This window comes from Ursus americanus, chromosome 29, assembly GCF_024610735.1.
Source record: "Ursus americanus isolate L20-20 chromosome 29, mUrsAme1.1.p, whole genome shotgun sequence".
In the NCBI taxonomy this organism is placed as follows: domain Eukaryota; kingdom Metazoa; phylum Chordata; class Mammalia; order Carnivora; family Ursidae; genus Ursus; species Ursus americanus.
In genome coordinates this window covers 27,727,398-27,749,541 of record NC_142155.1, presented here as the reverse complement: position 1 = coordinate 27,749,541, position 22,144 = coordinate 27,727,398, and the positions used below count along the sequence as shown (strand labels likewise).

General features: G+C 35.4%; 1 long non-coding RNA gene across 2 annotated transcripts in view; it reads right to left on the bottom strand.

The window, feature by feature from the left end:
- Nucleotides 1–11,765: 11,765 nt before the first annotated feature.
- The window catches only part of LOC123795294 (uncharacterized), a 244,851-nt gene continuing 234,472 nt past the window's right edge, over nt 11,766–22,144 (bottom strand). For both annotated transcript variants that reach the window (XR_015722281.1, XR_015722282.1), the window contains exon 8: nt 11,766–12,065. This is a non-coding gene — a long non-coding RNA (uncharacterized LOC123795294). The remainder of the gene's footprint in view (nt 12,066–22,144) is intronic.

Here is a 22,144-nt window from a genome sequence, read left to right as displayed (position 1 = left end):
CAGTTGTCCAGCTATGATAAGAAGCAGACACTACATTGCTGGCAGATGATCAGTGGACCCCTAAGTATTCATTCCTCCCCATAAGTCCACACTAGTCCTTCTCAAACTCTTACAAATAATTGAAGAGAAAGAAACAAACTTATTTTATGAGGCCGGCATTATCCTGATAATAAACCTAAGTAAGGACTTTACAAGAAAACAGGTCAATATCCCGGAATGCAAAAATTCACAACAAAATACCAGCAAACTGAATTCAACAGGACATTAAAAAGATAATACACCATGACCAAGTGGGATTTATGCCTGGAATGCAAGTATAATTCAACATAGGCAAATAAATGTGATATACCACGTTAACATAAAAAATAAAAATCATGACCTTCTCAATAGAGAAAAAGTAGAAAAAGACTTGAAATACAACATTCTTTCATGATAAAAAGGGGTCAACCCATTTGGCATTGAAGAAACATACCCCAACATAATAAGGGCCACATATGACAAACTCACAACTAGTACCATATTCAATGGTGAAATGCTGAAAGCTTTTCCCTTAAAATCTGGAACCAGACAATGGTGCTCACTCTCACCACTCTTATTCAACACTGTACTGGAAGCCCAAGCACGAACAATTAGGCGAGGAAAAAAAGGTAGCTAACCCAGGAAGAAAAAAGTAGTCTGTTTGCATATTATATGATTTTGTATATAGAAAATCCAAATAACTCAATAAAAAATTGTTATGCCTAATAAATTCAGTAAGGATGCAGAATACAAAAATCAACGTACAAAAATATTATACACTTAAAAACAAGATATCTAGAAGATAAAGAAAATCTTATTTACAATAATGTCAGTAACAGTAAAACTTAGGAATAAATTTAACCAATGAGATAAAGATCTGTACACTGAAAACTATAAGACACTGATGAAAGTAATTTAATAAAATACAAATAAATGGAAAGATATCCATGTTCATGGATAAGAATATTGTTAAAATGTCCATACTACTCAAAGCTATCCACAGATTCGATGCAATCTCTAGCAAAATTCCAATAGAATTTTTCACAGAAACAGAAAACACAATCCAGGGGCACCTGTGTAGCTCTGAGTTAAGTGTTTAACTCTTGATTTCAGCTCAGGTTATAATCTCAGGGTGATGAGAACAAGCCCCGTATCAGGCTCTGTGCTCAGCAGAGAGTCTTCTTGAGGATGCTCTCTCCCCCTTTCCTTCTGACCTTCTTGTCCATCCCCAAAATAAAAAAAATAAAATAAAAAAAAAACACAATCCTAAAATTCATATTGAATCACAAAAGACCCTTAATAGCCAAAGCAATGCTAAGAACAAACCAGGAAGCATCACACTCCTGATTTCAAACTATACAGCAATGCTAGTAATCAAGAAATGGTACTAGCATAAAAACAAATAGGCCAATGAAATATAATACCCCATACTTAAACCCATTCATATATGATCAACTAATAAGGGAGCCAAGAATACTTAATAGAGAAAAGATGGTCTTTTCAGTAAGTGTTGGGAGAACTGGATAGTCACATGCAAAATACAGATGTTTATCTCACATCCCTCACTAAAACCTGCCTTGAAATATACTAAAGACAAAGTAATACCTAAACCTATAGAACCCCTAGAAGAAACCTATGGAAAAAGCTCTACAGCATAGACATGGCAACAATCTTTTGGATATGGCAAAAGACAATATCAAGAGAATGAGAAAACAAACCATAGACCAGGAGAAAATATTAAGAATACATCTGATAAGGGTGTGTTACTAAAAATATACAAAGTACGCCTAAGATGAAACACTAAGCAAACAAACAACCCAATTAAAACTTGGGCCAAAGACCTTAATGGACACCTTCCCAGAGAAGATATATACATGGCAAACAAGCATATGAAAAGATGCTCCACATTCTGTGTCACCAGGGAAATGCAAGTCAAAACAGTGATCACAATACACCTATTGGAATAGCCAAAATTCAGAACATGGACGACCAAATTCTGGCAAGGATGTGGAGCAACCAGAATTCTCATACGGTGCTGATGGAAATGCCCAATCATATGGGCACCTGGCAAGGACATTTGCAAATTACTTACAAAACTAAACATACCCTTACTATACCCATGGGAGCTGAAAACAGGTCTACACAAAAACCTGCAATATTGCTATTTATAGCTTTCCTTGGAAGGAATCATGATGTCCTTCAGTAGGTAAATGGTTAAATTGTTAAATCTAAAAGAATATTATTCAGTATTAAAAAGAAATGAGCTATCAAGCCATAAAAAGTCATAGGGAAATCATAAATGCATATTACTAAATTAAAGAAACCAATCTGAAAGGTCTCCATATTACTGTCCGATAACAGCTATTTGACATTCTGAAAAAGGCAAAACCATGGAGACAATAAAAAGATCAGTGGTTGCTAGGAGTTGAGGGTGAAGGGAATGGAGGATGGATAGGTGGAGTATAGGGCAGTGAAAATACTCTGTATGCTATGTCAGTACGATACACACAGGCTGTCCCTCCCGTGAATCACCCTGACATCGGAACCTCCCTCTCTTCACCCCTATTTGTTGTTTTGTCCAGTTCTGCTCCAATTTACCAAGAGGAATGACATTCTTGTAATGTTGCTATTCCATGAGCAATTTTTGTGTGTGTCCTGAATGAGAAAAATCCATTTGCTAGAAAAATTCAGTCCAAGTTTAAAAACAAATATTTTTCTTCAAAGTAAAGCTTACATACTTAGAAACAAAAGAATCACCCAAATGGGGGTGACTCCCAAGACTCATGCCAGCAAGGTGTACATCAGACCTATGTTAACGTGGCACAACGAAACAATAGCGAAATGCTCTACAGTGAGATCAGTTCATTTGCCCACGTTTGATTGCTTTGAAATGGAAGATTTTAATTACTTCTTGCAGCAAAGTACATTTTAATTATTCTTTGCTAAAATACAACAGCATAAATTATTTTGATGCCGCTATGCGAGAACTGAACTTCTATTATGTAAAATATAGTCTCAATCTTAGATGCACAAGAACTCAAAGATGGAATTTTGGCAAACCTAGGAGTCACTAGTCATCGTTATCTCCTGCACTTGGCAAAGCTGTAACTGCTTCATAATGAACCAACAAGAGAAACAGTGCTAAGTGAACTGCTGACAGGTTAAATTAATTCACTTACTTGGCATTCGGGAAGATGCTTTCTGCCTGGTGGCTCAAGGGTATGCCCAAGTACGTACGGACCAAAAACTTCCTCATATTTGAGTAGGACCAGCTATTTTCAGAGTGGAAAACGCACGGACTTTGAAGACTGACATACAGCAAGTTATTTAATCAAACTTAGCCACAGTTTTGTCATTTATAAAACAGGAATAATTAAACTTTTCTTGAAGTATTGCTGTTAGTATCATTTACAAGATCTATAACTTCTCCATTACATTGGTTCACAATATCACAAAATGATAATACGTCAATATTTCTTCAAATGTCTTTCAGAATGAGAATACCTTCCCCTAAAACCTCCTTTGGGCCTTGAAACATCCATATAAATAGAGATTAGGAGGAGCCAAGAGGTATTTTGCTTCCATAATTCTTATTGTGTCTTTATTGCTGTGCAAATATGTGCGGCAATGCAAACTTAAATATTAAGTCAAACCCATAAAATCATTGCTATTAGAGATAAAACACTAATCTTAGTTTAAAAGGTCTACACTAATGTTTAAATGTTAAAAAAAAAAAGAGGGGATTGTAGTAAGATTTTATTTATTTGTCAGAGAGCACAAGCAGAGGGGAGAGGCAGGCAGAGGGAGAAGCAGTCTCCTCACTGAGCAAGGGTCCCCATGCAGGATTCCATCCCAGGACGTTGGGATCATGACCTGAGCCAAAGGCAGATGCTTAACCGAGTGAGCCACTCAGGCGTCCCTATACAACCCTTTTGAGTTTGTTCTGAAACTCAGTTCCCAGTTTCATCTACTGTGGGAAATCTGATTACCTAATGGAATTTGAGTCACCATTCTGCTTTTACCCTACACAAGGTTTCTGGGTCCCCTGTTAGTTTGTGAATCATACTACTTCCAAAAGACCCCTGGAATTTTACAAAAATTCAGTCATTGCATTTTCACTCACAGGCCATTAGGGGGGAAATTATATTTAAAAGCAATAGCGTTAAATAAGCCTAACAATGACCTCTAAGGAACCAAAGATATTAAATGTGCATTAAAGCTCAACAAATTGGAAATTGAAAGGAGCAGCTGTCATTTTCAGTTCTTCATGATTAAGCCTTACAGCCTGAACTAATTGAAGAAAAACAAAGTGAATAATTTAAGCAATCAACTGAGTTGTTTTTTTTTTAATTACTTGCAGACCAAATATTTTCTTCTTCAGTTTCTTTTAGATTCAGTTCAGAAAATATTCTTAGGGGCGCCTGGGTGGCACAGCGGTTAAGCGTCTGCCTTCGGCTCAGGGCGTGATCCCGGCGTTCTGGGATCGAGCCCCACATCAGGCTCCTCTGCTGGGAGCCTGCTTCTTCCTCTCCCACTCCCCCTGCTTGTGTTCCCTCTCTCACTGGCTGTCTCTATCTCTGTCAAATAAATAAATAAATAAAATCTTTAAAAAAAAAAAAAAAAAAAAAAAGAAAATATTCTTAAAGGTCAGTTATGGAGATGGGAAAATGATTTCCATTTACAATAACTTTTATGAAGAGTCCAGATGCAAACACCTAGAAAAGCATATTAACATTTGAGGATTTAACTGCAAGAAACAAGGAAGCTTCTAGCAACAGAGTCCTAGCTCTACATGTCTGGTAAGTGTCCAGATATCAAGGATTAACTGTTCTTTCTCACACAAAAAGAAATTTAGATACAGAAAATAATCTATCACTGAGATTACTTACTTAAAACACTGTAACTTTGTGTATACACCTAGAATTTCGGGTACCTAGAATACAGGCTTTGAAAATCAAGTTCTAAAGGAAAAAAAAAATAGAAATCTAGTTTTAAATCATTTTGTGTTATTTAAAATTTATTTCCTTTTTCTTGGCACGTTGCCCAATTAATTTTAAAATAAGTACTGTGTTTTTATATACCATAAGTTTATCTTGGCCGCTTTGCTTTTTTCCTTCGAGGTTTAGACTATGTTTTCCAGTTCTGATTTTATCACTAACAAGTGTACTTCTAGTTTCTTCAATGGCTCATCTATTTGCTGTAGTTACTCCCTTACCAAGAATGAAGACATTATTTCCAGATTCCTGCTGACATGCTTTCTGAATCCAGGGACATTTCCTACTCCCGTAGTATCATTAGCCAGGTGATTTGGTTGTGGCAGATTTTTATTTTACCATTGCTATTTCCTTCCCCCACCCCCACACCTTGAGGGTGAATCAGTTCACACAAGTTCTGCTTTTACAAAGATTTTCTGATGAGGAAAAGTATTCCACGTGGCTTCTGTTAACAGTATTTGCAAGAAGAAATTAGGAATTGGTGGAGCAAGGCTATGTTTTTGAGATAGGTCATGTAAGAGGTCTAATCTCTTTAAGAAAAAAAACTGATTCTGAAACAAAATTAGTTTTGGAAGTGTAGAACCAAAACTAAAATGGAGACCGTTAAAGCAGGTGCAAAAAGGAAACTTAACCTAGCTCCTCTCGGGTCAGCAGAGCACACACACCAGCCAATCTCCAAATGCCAAGTTGGTTCACACCATCTCCTGACTTGTTTCACTGACTCCCCTACACTATTCCGGATAGGGGAAAACACCAGTAGTATCCAATCAGCTGAAAAAGCCAAATATCTTCCACATTTACCCCATAAAAATCCCTAATTTGTGAGCACTCAGAAATATTGCTCACTGAGCCTTGAGTTTCCCAGGCTACAAGTTGAAAGCCTTGCAGTAAACTGATTTTCGGTTTGTTTTTGTTTTGTTTTTTAAGATTTTCAGAGAGAGAGAGCGAGCGCTCGAGAGAGTGCACAAGTTTGCCTGCGCACTAGCAAGGGGGGGGAGGGGACAGTAGGGGAGGGAGAAGCGGACTCTCTGCTAAGCAGGGAGCTGGATGCCGGGCTGGATTCCAGGACCCTGGGATCAGGACTTGAGCCCCAAGGCAGACACTTAACCAACTGAGCCACCCAGGCGCCCCTCATTTTCTACTTTAATTCCGTATGCAGAGGTTGGGTTTTGACAGAAGGAAACAAAGGAGGAAAAATAATTAGGTGTCAAAGCTTATTTCTAAATTAAAGAGGTAATAAAAAGTGTAATATCCTAATGGGTATTTCTGTGAGTTATACACTAGAAAATGATTTTTTTTTTAAAGTCTGACTCAGTAAATAATACATGTCCCTCTACATGTGAGAAAATTTTCAATTGAGAAAGGCTGTCGAAGTCTATAACTTAAGAGTTTAATTAGACTGCAGTGGTAAAACTACAAAAGGACTCTGAATTTCAAGAGAATAGTAAGAGAGAACTAACTACTCTTACAATTTAACTGAGAATTTAACTACTAGAATTCAAGAGAAAAAAACTATCTCATGTTACCCAAATATTTTACTTTGAGGCTAATACGTGTTTAGGGCAATTATTCAGACTTATTAACCCTTATCTAAAACATTATTCCCGAGTCCTCGTCCAGGTGATAAAAATTTTACAAAAGTAAGAAGAAAAGAAATGAAGTAACTTACCTGAGCTTCCAGGAACAACGCAGAAGACAGCAGAAGCAGGCTGGAGAAGCTGCCATTATATACATACCCTCCTCCCAGAGGCAAGTCAGATCTCACGAGATCTTGGGAGTTCTACAGAGGCCAGCACCTGAGTCCTGGGATGAGAAACACCTGGGTGTCCCAGGTGCTAGAGGCCCCTTGTCCCAGACTCATCAGGAAGGAATCCGGCTCACACCACCTATCAAGCAAATCCCCATCTTCCTGATGCCGCCCCCTCCCTACACCCAGTCAGTCACAGTGCCATCCATGGTAGCTGCACCCCAGGAATGCAGCTGCCAGGGACTGGGTTCTGGCCTAATAGTACCTGTGCAGAGCTGGGAGTGCAGGAGGCCAGAAAGGGGGCACAGAGGGGGAGCCTAATTGAGGTCTCAGGAGAGCAGGACAAACCTCTTAAGCATATCCAAAATGGCTGAAGAGAGCAAGGAAAGGACACTGGCCTGAGTTTTTACTGAGTTAGGAGATGATGGGGCTGGCATGAGAGTTTCTGTACGCAGTCAGGGGCTCGTGTGAGTTGCACCTCCCTTTGGCAGTGTCAACCAGGATAGAATTCACTGAAAATTTAAGTAAACAGGCATAATTTATTTGCGCAATTAGATTTGCAATCTGGGAGACACAGATGCAGGTAGAAACCTGACTCATGTTCTGGGAAGACAAAGAGGGGCCAGAGTTATAAAGGTGAGAGGTCATGAATGGAGTTCTCATTCAGCAACTCTATGCAAAATAGGGATTGAAACCAGGTTAACTGGGACTGGTTGGGTTAATATGCAAATGAGGGATTGAAACTTGTCTAATTGGGTCTACTCCTTTCAAAGTGGATAATGTGATTCAGGTGTCATGGTGAGGAGGGAATTAAGTCCAGGCTGAGGGCTTGCAGCTGGCAAAAAGCTCATGGTTCCTCCAGTGAGAACGTGCATAAATTCCTCCTCACTTATGGCCTCTTGAACCAACTTTATTTTTAAAAAATTTTTTATTATTATGTTCAGTTAGCCAACATATAGTACATCATTAGTTTTTGAACCAACTTTAAAAAGAGACTCTCGTAGCTAGGCTTGCTTGCTTCATTTTAAAATCTCCTTTCACAGTATCAAAGGAGGTTGGTTGTGGAGCAAAGAAGAGGGAAGGGTAAGAGTAAAAGCTGTCAGCAAGCACATAAAAAGTGGAGTCAGAATTGTCCTTAAACAGATCGAGCAATAGATCATGTAACCATATGAACTGGAAATTTAATAATTATCAAAAATATAGAAGTTATTCTAACACTCCTCAGTCCATCTATATAAGACCTGTGTTTTCATAGCTTTTCTAAAATGACAATTTTGCTGCCCCCTTATTTGTTCTCTTACTAGTGAGTCAATAAAATAGGACGTGCTTGAGAACAATTTGTCTAAGAACTGTTACTATTGGCAAGCTGTACTCAGTTTATTATTCACTATTTGGTCTCCTTTTCTATTTCTTAAATTAAGCTAGATATGGTGGGGAGTGAGAGGAGCCTAAGTTAAAACTGAGGTCAAGCATGGTTTTGCATGTAATGATAGGAGGCTAAGATTTTATTTCTTAAATATTGTTTAAGTCAGGGAAAATTTCCTAATACAGGAATGATATGATCATATTTAAAAAGTAGAAAGTTTACTTTGATAACAGCATGAAAAAGTATTTGAAGAAGCTAAGCAGAACGATCAGACCTACAATAGAGTTGATGAAAAATAATGAACAAAAATTATATTTGGGACATAAAATATAATAGAATAATGAAGAGGAAAAAGTTTGTAATTGACTCTGGTCTGGATTACTTGGCCATTGTAATATACACAAATATAAATGTATAGGGGCACCTGAGTGATTCAGTGGTTAAGCGGCCAACTCTTGGTTTTGGCTCGGGTCATGATCTCAGGGTCCTGGGATCCAGCCCCGTGTTGGGTTCAGCACAGAGTCTGCTTATACCTCTCCTTGTGCTCTTCCCCTTGCTTGTGCTTGGTGCTCTCTCTCTCTTTAAAAAATAAAAAATAAATAAATTTTTATAATTTATCTCTTTATAAATATCTCTTTATAAAAAATATGTGTGTATATACATATATATGTATATGTATGTATTTATGTATTTATACATACACATACACACATACACAGAGTTTTGACCCAGCTTTGAGACTCTGATTAAAGGATGGTCACTTTCCCTTCTTGAGCAACCAATTAAGTCCATGCCCCAACTACTTCCTACATCCCACTCCCTATCTGGATCTATCTATCTCATTCTCAGATTGCTATGTACCTGCCGTATGTATCTGTCCTAATTGCCCCAGAACAAGGTATCACACAACTAGGTTAAGCCCATATGCCCTGGAACCTGGAAAATTTATCCAAATTAACCAATGTAAAGGGATCCCTGCAAAATCCCACCCTGCCTGCGCTATATCAGCTGTCCCCTACTGCTCAAGCATGCTGCTACTGTGTCCCCTGGTACAACCCACTGTGTGGCCCTGTCTGGCTACCTTCATTTGAAGCTGTAAGAAGCAAAAATTTCTACATTCCATCTATCCAGGTGTCAATGTGTTGTTTCCTGCCATCACAAGAATCATAAAATCTTATAAAAGTCTTTTACCCAAACAATGAACTAAGGAAGGAAAACACATTTTTAAGAAAAAGAGTTTTAGTTTATTTTTTGTCATATTGCACAAGAGGTGCTTGTGGAATATGCAGATGGAGACGTTGAACATGCAGGTGGATATTAAGTTCTAGATGTTAAACAATACCTATCCTACAGAGAGAGAATCTGAAATTATTAGTTCACAGCTGGCAAAGGAAAACATGGATGCAAACACAATTGTTCAGAAAATGAGTTTTAAGTGAAAAGAAAAGAGGCTTAAGCATTAACTCCAGACTGGGAAGAGCAAGAATCATTTGTATATTAGACATGTCAATTAGGCGAATGCCATATCCATAGTAATTTATATAGCTCTTAATGGAAAACAAACACATCAGCAAAGGACTGGATGCACCGAGCACCAGATAAATATGAGTCTTTTTGTCAAGTCTAACAAAGGATTTGGGAAAGAAGAGGAAGTGATATCCCTACCTCCCACCCCAACCAAGTCAGTTAATACACAGGCTTGACATTAATTTGTTGTGTATGAGGAAGAATGTACACATCCTATCTGAGACTGGCTTTTAGAAATTTGTGTTGGGAAACATGTAGATTAAGCAGTTAGCAGTGGGTTCTGAAGGAGAATAGGAAACTCTATTGTGATTTTCCCCAGCTGTGCTTAAGTAATACTTATGGGCGTTCATATGTGAAATGGTTGGCTCCATCCATGACTGGGCTTTTATAACCTGGATGTGATGGAGAGATGTGTGTTTAACTGTGCCAAGGTGTGCTTAAAACGAGGTTTTTTCAGGCCTTTGGTGAACAGGAAGAGAAAGAAGCCAAGAAATAACTAAAAGCCTTAGAGAAAATGGCAACATAACCAGAAGTCATGTTTGCATTGTCCTCAAAGTTGGAGTGGCAGGATGATCCTGTAGAGAGGAAATGTGATATGGATGTCAGGAACCATAGAGAATTAGGGAGAATATGCCTACTCCAAGCCTTGAGGATTGTTGTTTGAAGGCTTAATAACTTTAAGTTGGATGACTCCCAAGAGAGTTGTTTCTTCAGAGAAAAGCAGAGTTTCAGGTAAAGTAAAATTGGAGGTAGATTATTTCCATAAGAAGGTTGAGAGTAGAGTTGTTCCTTGATATATGAGGTAGTATAAAGGTCTACAGGGAATTTGGTGCTGGTAAATGAGCTGAAGATACAAGAAGAAAATTATATGGAGGTAGAAGTGAGAGAACATACAAGATATTGGAGCTTACATTTTGTGGGAATGATTGAGGAGAACAGGAACAAGAGAGTTTAAACAAATTAACTGATTTCAAAATCATAAGTAAAATTTTAGTATGAAGTTTTTCTGACTGTGAAACTACACTAGGTCTCCTAATATTGGAAAGCCATTGAATTTAATCCATAGCTACTCAGGGTTTGGGAAGGTAGGAATTAAAGCAAGACTTTATCTTCTTGGGAGCATAGGTTACCTCCTACAATTGATTCAAGAATGTGTCCTTGAAATGCAACTGATGACTTTTGAACTTGGTTCCCTTGCTGGGAATGTTTGCTTTATACTGGGATATAGCAACCCCCAAATAAACCTAAATTAAGTGACTAATAATGAGAATACAAGGGCTTGATGGTTTTGTACCTGCTGGCATGGTAAGAACTAAGAGAATGATCATCATGGAATTACTATGACAGAGCTAGACCTCAGCCATCCAGTTTAAATTAATAATTGAAGTTCAGTGAAAAAAATATGCTCAATATGCCAATTAGCAAACTTATACTCATGTTATAGTTCAGCTGGTGGTTAAGATATTTTAATTTCTTGGGGCGCCTGGGTGGCACAGCGGTTAAGCGTCTGCCTTCGGCTCAGGGCGTGATCCCGGCGTTGTGGGATCGAGCCCCACATCAGGCTCCTCCGCTATGAGCCTGCTTCTTCCTCTCCCACTCCCCTGCTTGTGTTCTCTCTCTCGCTGGTGTCTCTATCTCTGTCGAATAAATAAATAAAATCTTTAAAAAAAAAAAAAAGATATTTTAATTTCTTAAGAAATTTAAAGTGCCACTAATAATTTCTGAATTACATGAATTTGTAACTAAAAGTAAGTGAATGTTTTTACCATAAAATAATGAATAAACCAATAGATATAATTAACAAACTGTGGAATATTTGAGATGTCAAACCAAAGTAACTATCAGATTTTTAAAAATCTTCTATGCAATGCTTACTCAATTATTAGATTCAAGATATTATATTGAATAAATAAACCTAAAAGTCATTCAGCTCCATGATTCTATCATCTAATAAATTAATTATAAACTCATATAATGAGTAATACTTATTATAAATAACATAGAAATAAAGATGCTATATTTATAGTGTAATAATTATCTATTTTATCAATAAAATTCTACCAATTTAGATGAATTCCTAAAAGAGCTGTAAAAGCTATTGATGAGTGTCAGATACGGATGAAAACTTTGAACCATTCTTTGCATTTTAATTTTTAATAGGAAATAACTGGATTACAGGAATAGGGAGATCTGGTTTCTAATATTATCTTCTTCCCTAATAAAATTAGATATATGCCCTATTCCAAATCAGCCTACTAATATCTCAATATTTCTCTCAGCTTTAAATACCTTAAACTTCCTTTATCAGTCATTATTTTAATTTAGAAAACATTTTTGAGCAAAAGCTGTATACCTGTCAACTTTGTGATTATGAAGATGGCTGGTGGTTTTCTACCCTCACTGTGCTGGTGATCTGGAAAATAAGAACATATTTGTAAACTAGTAAGTACAAGTATATGCCAGAACCAATTAGTCCAGCAACCATAACAGATCATGGAGGCCAGCAGACAATCAGAGAAGCCTTCACAGAAAATTGACCACTTGAGCTGAATGGGTTTGGTAGAGCATCTGATCAGAGTGAGCAAAATTGATCAGCTATCGTGACAGTGTACGTTGGTTTGGGGTAACTTTGGGAAGGGCTTAAAGGCAGGAAGATCTGTTAGATGATCATGGTAATTATCTAAAAAAAGCATTTTAAAAAAATTATCATTATTCTCATGTTTACAACCCTGCTGCCATTCCTCAAAGCCTATGAAAGAAAATCCATATGAGACATAGAAAAAAACGTTCAAGGAGACAAAAAACAACAACAACAAACAACAAACAAACAAAAAACTTTTCCTATAAAGGTAGCAGAGATTTGAAATAAGTAATAAGATTGGAAAATGTGTTTCCTTCTAATTTGAGATTTTCTCATTCTAATACATAAAAACACATGTATGCTGAAAGTTGTAGATTACATTTTAAAAGGCATTTACTTTATTCTATCCAGCATTTTCCTATTTTGTTTTCTTATTACACCATAATAATATAAATTAATACATATTTAAGAGGTGCTCTGGGCCATTTACTGTGTGGTACTTTGTGTGTGTGTGTGTGTGTGTGTGTGTGTGTGTGTGTGTGTGTGTGAAAACATTGTTTTATTGGAGAACTATGTTCAGATGTTAAAAATTGTATAATTATTAGAAACATCTTTTATTCATGTGACTCTATAGTTATTCCATTCAACAGTGTTGTAAACACATCTTTAAAAGAATTAACACTGCACTTATTCATATACAATGCTAGCACCCTTAAAAATTTTCATTAGCCTTTAGAATGTGTTTTATTTTATTTTTATATTTTATTTTATTTTAATTCCAGTATAGTTAACATACAGCGTTATATTAGTTTCAGATGTACAATTCAGCAATTCAACACTTCCATACAACACCCAGTGCTCATCATGACAAGGGCATTCCTTCATCCCCATCACCTATTTAACCATCCCCCCAACCCCCTCCTCTCCGGTAACCCTGTTTGTTCTCTATAGTTAATTTCTTTCTCTCTCTCTCATACATTTTTACAAATATTATCTCTGGTCTTTAAAAGGCCTGTGAAACATATATAGTATCATCTTCATTGCCCAGATGAGGAAATTAGGTTCAGAGATGTTAAGCCTTTTCTCCAAGGAGTTAGAATAGAGCATGGTACTTGAATATGATGTCAGATTTGTGAAATTCTAATCCGTGATCCTTCCGGGTGCTGCAGCTGTAGATTCTGTAAGAACAAATCTTGTTCTCTTCATTTACGCCAAAGCACCTGGCACAATGCTCTTTATGTTGTAGGTGATCAATTAACATTTATCTGACATGAATTTGATGAAGCGTTTTAGTCACGTGCAACCAAGATTTCTGATTCTAATTAATTGTAAGTAGCACCAATTAATTGTAAGAATATATCATCAAATCACTAATAGCTTCAATTTCCTTGATTATAACATGAAGATTACGAAATTTTAAGAGTTAAATGATAGTACGTAGTATAAACTACTCTACATGTGGCATAAACCCAGTCTTCATTCACACATAATGCTGTCACCTCACTGGCCAGGTTAATACAGCATTTAACCATTAGGCACATTGGTTCATCATTCTAAATTTCTTTTATGGAGTAAAAATTTTTATCCTCTCTTTTCCTATCAGTTCATAAAATGGCAGTCATAGGGAATTTTTTATAACAGTGGTAGAATGAAATACAGGTTTAGGGTCTATCTGTTCCTGAGGCCACAAACTGACACATTTTGTTCTCTAATCTTTACCTTTGGTAAGTCCCAGAGGCAGCAGTATATCAATGAATTTAATACCATCTCCTGTTACTCATTTTTTTATTGGCTAATAGTTCCTAGCTCAACCTCACAGCATTTGTTAGGCTTGCCAAAAATATTAAATTGTCTGGACAATTTTATGGGATAATGGAAATGTGTTTTCTCTCTTCTTGATTCTATAAAAGCAGTAAGTGGTTTGCTTGAGCTGTACATTGTATGACACAGGATATGCCCAGGGTACTATTATCATAGTTTATGGGGCTAGTCTGGATAGCCATCTCCTGTGACTAGAATGAAAGACGAAAGTAAGAAGGACAAAATGACCTACAGAAAATTTGTATTTCTAAATTGCATGTCAAAATGTTCCAAATGACCAGGCCATGTATTAAAGGTGGGCTGAAAACATACTAAAGGAGAAATTTAACCCTTTAGTGAAGACCAAGAAAAACATCAAGCTTCCTGATACAATATTACAGAGTGACTTTAAAATTTTCTTCAGGAAAAAATCACTAGAGGATTAAATGTTTCTTGAAAAGCCCCTTCTTTTATATGGTTTGATATCTTTCCCTAAGCCTAAGCACTCGCATTCTTGATTGTGATAGGAAATATACAGCTAAAAGAATTTTATCTAACGGTGTTACTCTTTGAGGCTTGAGACTCTGTTGGTGATACTGTGAATGTTCTGGAACCTCAGTGTTTAAGTTAAAAGATTATAAATTTAAAAAACTGTGAACATGATTTTAGGAACATAGAGAATGATTTTACTTTTCTCTGTACTGACAAGTCCACTCTGTAATTTGCCCTACCCTTGTCTCTTCCATTTTTATGCAAGATTGTGCCTGTTTATTGAACATGTCAGATGGTCAATTGTTTCCAATTATTTTTTTTTGTCCAGGAACTGTGTTTATTTAATTATCCAAGAGATACATTTTCCTCAGATAGGATTTGATCTGTTGTTAAAGATATTAGTTTCATTTCTTTATTTCTAAAACCTTAAGATTCAGGTCACTATGGTCATACAGTCCTTTGTATGCAATGGTTAAATTATTTATTTCCATACCAAAAATGTGTTAACTACTGTGGAAGAAACAAATATTTAAAAAATTTAAACCATATTAATTATGATCTATTTAGACTTTGTCAGGCAGAGGTCAGAAATCAAATGTGATTATGAGTGTGTCATATAAATGACTGAAATGGGTTCCTGTGACATAGTAAATAGCTGTCGAGCCTGATGAACTAGAGAGTGTATGACCTATCAATAGTATTAAAAATATGTGAATAAACTGGTTTTCTAGCCAAACAAAATGCATAATAAGCTGAGAGATGCAATAGAGCTAGAATGAAGGAACTCTATTTCTCTCTTTGGGAAGGAGTGTTGACTTAAGGAAAAACAATCATGACCGGGGCTGATTATGGCTTTACTTAGAGCTCTAAGCAGGCAAAAAGGAATGCAGTTCAGATCTAACTAAATAAGGATGAGGAATTCAAATGGAATATATAAACAAGAAGTTAGTTAAAATCCGTGCTCAATTTCTGTAGGAATGTCAGTACAAGTCAGTGTTTTTCTGTTCCCATCAAAGATGTAGAACAGTGCTATTGGCGCTCAAGACCACAAGCTCTAAAACCGTGTTAATTAAGATGAAAGAACTCTTGACCCCCCACATGAGCTATGACAACATGGACATGTTACAAGAGTTCTCAGCCCTCACTAGCACATCTGTATCATCTGTAAATTATAATAATAGTATCTACCTCCATATCTGTTTCACAGATAAAATGACAATATTCTTAAAGGGCTGGCACATAAAAAATATTACACAAACATTTGTTATCATGAAATAATAACCAACGGATAATGATTAATTTTAACATTTTTCTACATACTTGACTAAATACTACAAATTCCATTTTCTGAACCTTAGTAAAGTGGTAGATAAACACATCTTTTATTGCACATAAAGTCATAGATTATTAGAGCCATCAAAAAACTTATAGAACTTCATATCCAACTCCTGATTTTATAAGGAAAAGGTCTTATATCCAATTAATGTAAATAACTTGTTTCTAATCATACTGGTTAGAACAGGAAATAAATGACTGGAATACATATCTCCTCTGAACACCAGACCTAAAGATTTTCCTGAGACACCCTGCTGTGTATATAAATTAAACATGTTATTTTCTTCCTGTCGTTTGTAATTAGCAAGCTAGAAATTGTCCCCATAATGATAAACATAGTCTTAGGATATGGCCAAAACAAAGGTATTTTTTTAGAACTCTTGGTTGGTTCTAATGTGAAACAAAGGTTGAGAAACATGAAACTAAAAGTGATTTTCTCACTGAGTCTCTGTTGGAATGACTCCTTCTCTCATTACCAGACTTTTATTCAAATAACCTCCTTTGAAAATTTGAACATTGTTATTATATGTACCATTTCATTTATCCATTCTTTTATTCATGTGAGTATTTATTAAATATTTTTATGTGTCTAACTACTAGATGTTGAGATTACAACAAAGAGCTTTAAGAAAGTAAAGACCTTGGTTTTTAACATCTGCACTGACTGAATCTCTACAAATGTTAAATTTAAATCAGAGTTAATGAATAAAACAAAATATGGGGGAGATGCTATTTGTAGATAACATAATTTTATACATAGGTAATTCTAAAGAATCCACAAAAAAACTACTAGAGCTAATGAACAAATTTAGCAAAGTTTAAGATTAGAAGTTCAACATACAAAAATCAGTTTTTAAAAAAAATCACTTTTACTTATATATAATTTGAAGAGAAAATTAAGAAATCAATTCCATTGTTGGTGGAATCTAAAAGGATAATTTACTTAAGAAGAAATCTAGCCAAAGAGGTGAAAGATTTGCAGACCGAAAACTATAACACATTGGTGAAAATCATCTAAGAAGTACTAAATAAATCAAAAGATATCCCATGTTCATGGCTTCAAAGACTTATACTGTTAAAATGGCAATACTGCTCTAAATAATCTAGTTTCAGTGCAATCTCTATCCAAATCCCAAAGGCACTTTTTTCCAGAAATGAATTCAAATCTAATCTTAAAATCATGAGAAATTCAAAGGGGCTTCACATGGCAAAAACAATATTGAAAAGAAGAACAGAGAGAGTCACGCTTCTTAATTTCAAAACTTACTAAAGAGCTACAGTAATGAAAAAAGTGTGGTGCAGGAATAATGATAGACATAAACCTATGGAATAGAAACAAATTCATGCATATAGCCAACTGATTTTTAGCAAATGTGTTAAAGCCATTTATAATCTCATCAGCAAATGGTGCTGGGTTAACTGAATGCTCACATGCAGAAGAATGAAGTTGGACCCTTTCTTTATATTGTATAGAAAAATTAATTCAAAATGGAACAAAAAACATAAATATAAAGCTTAAACCATAAAACACTTAAAAGAAATCACAGAAGTAAATCTTCATGACCTTGAATTTAGCAATGGTGCTCAGTTATGACACTAAAAGCATGAGCAACAATATAAAAAATAGATTAAACTTCATAAAAGTTTAAAAATTTTTGTATAAAAGACACCAAGTAATTTATTTATTTATTTGTGAGAGAGAGAGAGCATGAGCAGGGGGAAGGGGCAAAGGGAGAGGGAGAAGCAGACTCCCCACTGAACAGGGAGCTCGATGCAGAGCTCAATAAGGGGTGCAATCCCATTACCCTAAGATCATGACCTGAGCTGAAGGCAGATGCTTAACCAACTGAGCCACCCAGGCATCCACATTACCAAGTAATTTAAAAGCAACCTACAGAATGGGAGAAAATATTTGTAAATCATATATCTGGTAAGCATCTACTCTCCAGAATATACAAAGAATACTTCCAACTCAATGACAAAATATAAACAAATTATAAAATGGGCAGAGACCCTTGAATAAACATTTTTTCCAAAGAAGATATACATGTGGCCAACAAAAACATCAGAAGATGCTCAACATCATTAGTTATTGGGGAAATGAAAACCAAAATCACAATGTGGTAGCACTTCAACCTACTAGAATGACGACAAAAAAATAAAGAGAAAATTTTAAGTGTTGGTGAGGATGTGGAGAAATTAGAATCTTCATACATTGATGGTGGGAATATACAATGGCATAGCTTCTGTGGAAAACAATTTGGCTTTTCCTCAAAAAGTTAATTATGTAATTACCATGTGGCTTAGCAATTCCACTTATATATATATGGCCCAAATAATTGAAAACTGTCATTCAAACAAATATTTCATGGTGGCACCATTCACAATAGTCAGAAAGTGGAAACAACCCAATGTCTTTTAATTGATGAGGAGATAAACAAAATGTGGCATATACATACAATGGAATATTATTTGGCCATACAAAGGATTGAAGTACTAATACATGCTATGGTGTGAATGAACCTCAAAACCATTATGTGAAATGAAAGAGGCTGGACCCAAAAGGTCACATATGGTATGACTCCATTTATATGAAATATCCAGAAGAAGTAAATATGGAGAAGAGTGCACTGATGCTTGCCAGGGTCTGAGGAATAGGGAAATGGTGAGTAGTATGAGACTTTTTGGTGGAGTTATAAAAATGTTTTGCAATTTTTTAGAGGTGGTGGTTACACAGCATCATGAATATACTAAATGCCACTGAATTGTACACTTTAAAATAGTTAATTCTGTTATGGGATTTCACCTCCATTTAAAAATTCTTAAGAATGGAAATAACAGAGGCTGCTGTTTGCACATGCCTGAGAATAGCCTCCATTCCCATTAGCCACCACACTGGAAAAATTCAATATTCATAAGGAATTAAGATATGCAGAAAGGTGTTGTCTTAAGAGTGAGAAATAATTAGACTTAGATTGAGCAAAACTTCTCTTTTGCCACTTAACCAAACAAAACCCAAACGGATATAATTTCTGAAGAATTTAACTGCAGTGCACAACAAAGCTCAGGAATATTTACAGAAACACAAATATATGCACCACGTAACAAAGATAAAACTCGCAACATCTACCATCCACTGGAAAATTACCAGGGGTGCAAAGAAAACATAACCCTTAATGAAGAGGAAAATAAATTAATCAAAATCAACCCAGACTGGCACAGATGCTAGAATTAGCAGTTAGAATTAAAAATTGTTATTATTATGTAGAATTAAAAGCTATAACTGCATATCATGCAATCAAAGAGTTACTCAGAGATATGGAAGACACATCATTGGATAAGAAAGTATCCAAATCAAATTCCTAGAGATAAAAATTAGTGTCTAAGGTGTAAACACATTAGATGGGATTAAGGGAAAATTAAACATTACAGAGGAAAATATTAGCAAATTGAAGATACAGTAATTAAAACTATACAAAGACACATTGAGAAAAGAAAATATTTAAGAAGTGAAATAATTTTAAATAATCTAATATACATGTAATTGGAGGCCTTAAAGGATAAAATACACAAAATATATGAAGAAGAAATAACCAAAAATTTTCCAAATTTGACTAAAAAAATAACCCCACAGGTCTAAAAAGCCCAATAAAACTGAAATACAAGAAATACGACAAAAATTACATTATAGTATATCAAAATCAAATTTCTCAAAACCAGTAAAAGTAGCCAGAGGAAAAAGACATGGTATCTGCAGAGGTGGAAAAGAGAGAGAAAGAGAGAGAGAGGGTTTAGCAGATTTTTTCACTGAAAACAAGTAATTGAGAAACAAATGGAACAACATTATTAAAGCACTGAAAGAAAAAGAAAATAACTGACAATATAAGATTTTATGCCTATTGAAAATATCTTTCAAGTGAAAGTGAGATAAGGGCTACTTTAGGTATATAATAGATGAAAGAACCCATCACCAGCTGACCCACACTACAAGAAATCTAAAAGGAAGTCCTTCAGGCAGAAGAAAAATTATGCTAGATGGAAATATATATCTACACAATGGGATGATGAGTACTAGAAACATTAACTATGTAAAAAATATAAGAATATTTTCTACTATTGAAATTTCCTTGACAGATAATTGATTTTTAAGCAAAAATAACATGAATGTAGTTTGAGTTTATAACTTGCATTAAAGTAAAACGTATGCCAACAAATGCACACAAGTAAAGGGGGGAAGAATGAAAGTGTACTGCGTAAGGTTATCATAGCTGAAGTGGTATACTATTACATCAACGTAGACTGGTGAGTTAAAGATACATGGCTATAAAGCATGAAGCAATTACTAAAATAACAAAATAGAGGATCGTAAGTAGTAAGTCAACTAAGAAAATAAAGTAAGAACATGATGAATGGCTAAAATTAATAATAACAATAATAGATTAATAAGACTGTGTTGGAGAGAACATGAAGCAACAGAAACTTTCAGACACTACTGCTAGGGTGTGTTTTATCATCACTTTCAAAAATATTGAGAGTATCTAATAAAGCTGAACATATGCACACTGTATGATGAAATGATTTCACCCCTACACATACCTATAACTATACGTATATATGAAATTGATGAGTCTGTTAAGAAAAAAACAGAAAGTTAAAAAAAGAAGAAAATACCCATCAATATTATAATGAGTAAAGGGAAGCATATTTACACAATGGGATATTTTTAAAACAAGGAGAATAAATAAAGCATACTACATGTAATAATACGGATGAATTTCATAAACATATTATTGAGCTAAAGATGTCACAGACATGGAACATGTCTTGTATCATTTCCTTTATGTGCTAAGAGTCAGGACAGTAACTATCTTTGGGGGCCAGTTGTAACTGGATTTGAGAAAGGGGACTCCAAGATGCTTGTGATGGTCTATTTCCTGAAATAGATGGTAACTATTCAGAAATAGTCACTTTGTGGGAATCTATTATTTATGGTGAAGACTTTTATTTATGTGCATATATTATACTTTTTAAAAGTGCATTTAAGGGGCTCCTGGGTGTCTCAGTTTGTTAAGCGTCTGCCTTGGACTCAGGTAGTAATCTCAGGATCCTGGGATCAAGCCCCACATCCAGCTCCCTACTCAGCGGGGAGTTTGCTTCTCCCTCTCCCTCTGCTTCCTCTCCACTGTTCATGCTTTGTCTCTGTCTCTCTCAAATAAAAAATAAAATCGTAAAAAAAAAAATGTTAAAAATAAATAAATAAAGTGCACTTAAAAATCACATGGTGGAAGCTGGATAACCTGAAAGCAAATGTAGTTTAAACTTTCAATCCTTTCCAGTGTTCAAGGTCTGTCAAATGCCAATAGCTTCTATTACTATGCTATCTAGCTCTGTACATGTGATGAGGACTTAATATGTTGAAGATAGGGTAAGTATGATGGTGAAGGTGATGGGAAAAAGAATGCTTCCTTTTGCAAGAACTATGATATATGTAATTTTGCAATTCTAAAAAAAAGTTACAAAAAGAAGAGAAATTTGAATCTTTCTACCTAGAAGAAGCAGATGTTGATATTTTTGTTGCATTTATTTCCAGAGGTTTTTTGTGTGTGTGTGTAGACGGTTTTATATTTTGATTTATCTTATTTTTCTACATAGATGGAAACAATAAACACATTGTTTAAATGCATTTTTTGGTCATTTAGGAGCGTACATTGAATTTTTTTCCATTTTAATAATTGTATTCCTATCATAGTACTTTAAATGATGATAACTGCAGCCTATTTCACATAAAAACACAAAGATTTCCCCTTAGTATTTTACAATTGGATGGGCATTAATAGAGAGGGAAAAAGGGTTATTTAAAGATTTTAAAAGTCAGTACTCAAAAGAGTTGACCTCCAGGGTACACAGAGTGAATATCAAAATATACCATTAATAATTTGTTTGCTTTTATTTGCCATCTCTGCATGATTTGAATTTTTAAAGGAAATATAAGATAGTTCACAAATCTGTTATTCGCCTCACAATTGAAAGTGCACATACTATTCAATCCATATTAGGTATTTTTTTCCTTTAAAGATTTATTTACTCATTTTTAGAAAGAGAGAGAGAGAGAGCATGAGCAGGAGGGGCAGAGGGAAAAGGAGAAAGAATCCCAAGTAGACTCCATGCTGAGCACGGAGCCTCATGCAGGGATTGATGCCATGACACTGTGATTATGACTGAGCCAAAATCAAGAGTCAGCCACTTACCTGACTGTGTCACCAACGTGCCCCATATTAGGCCTT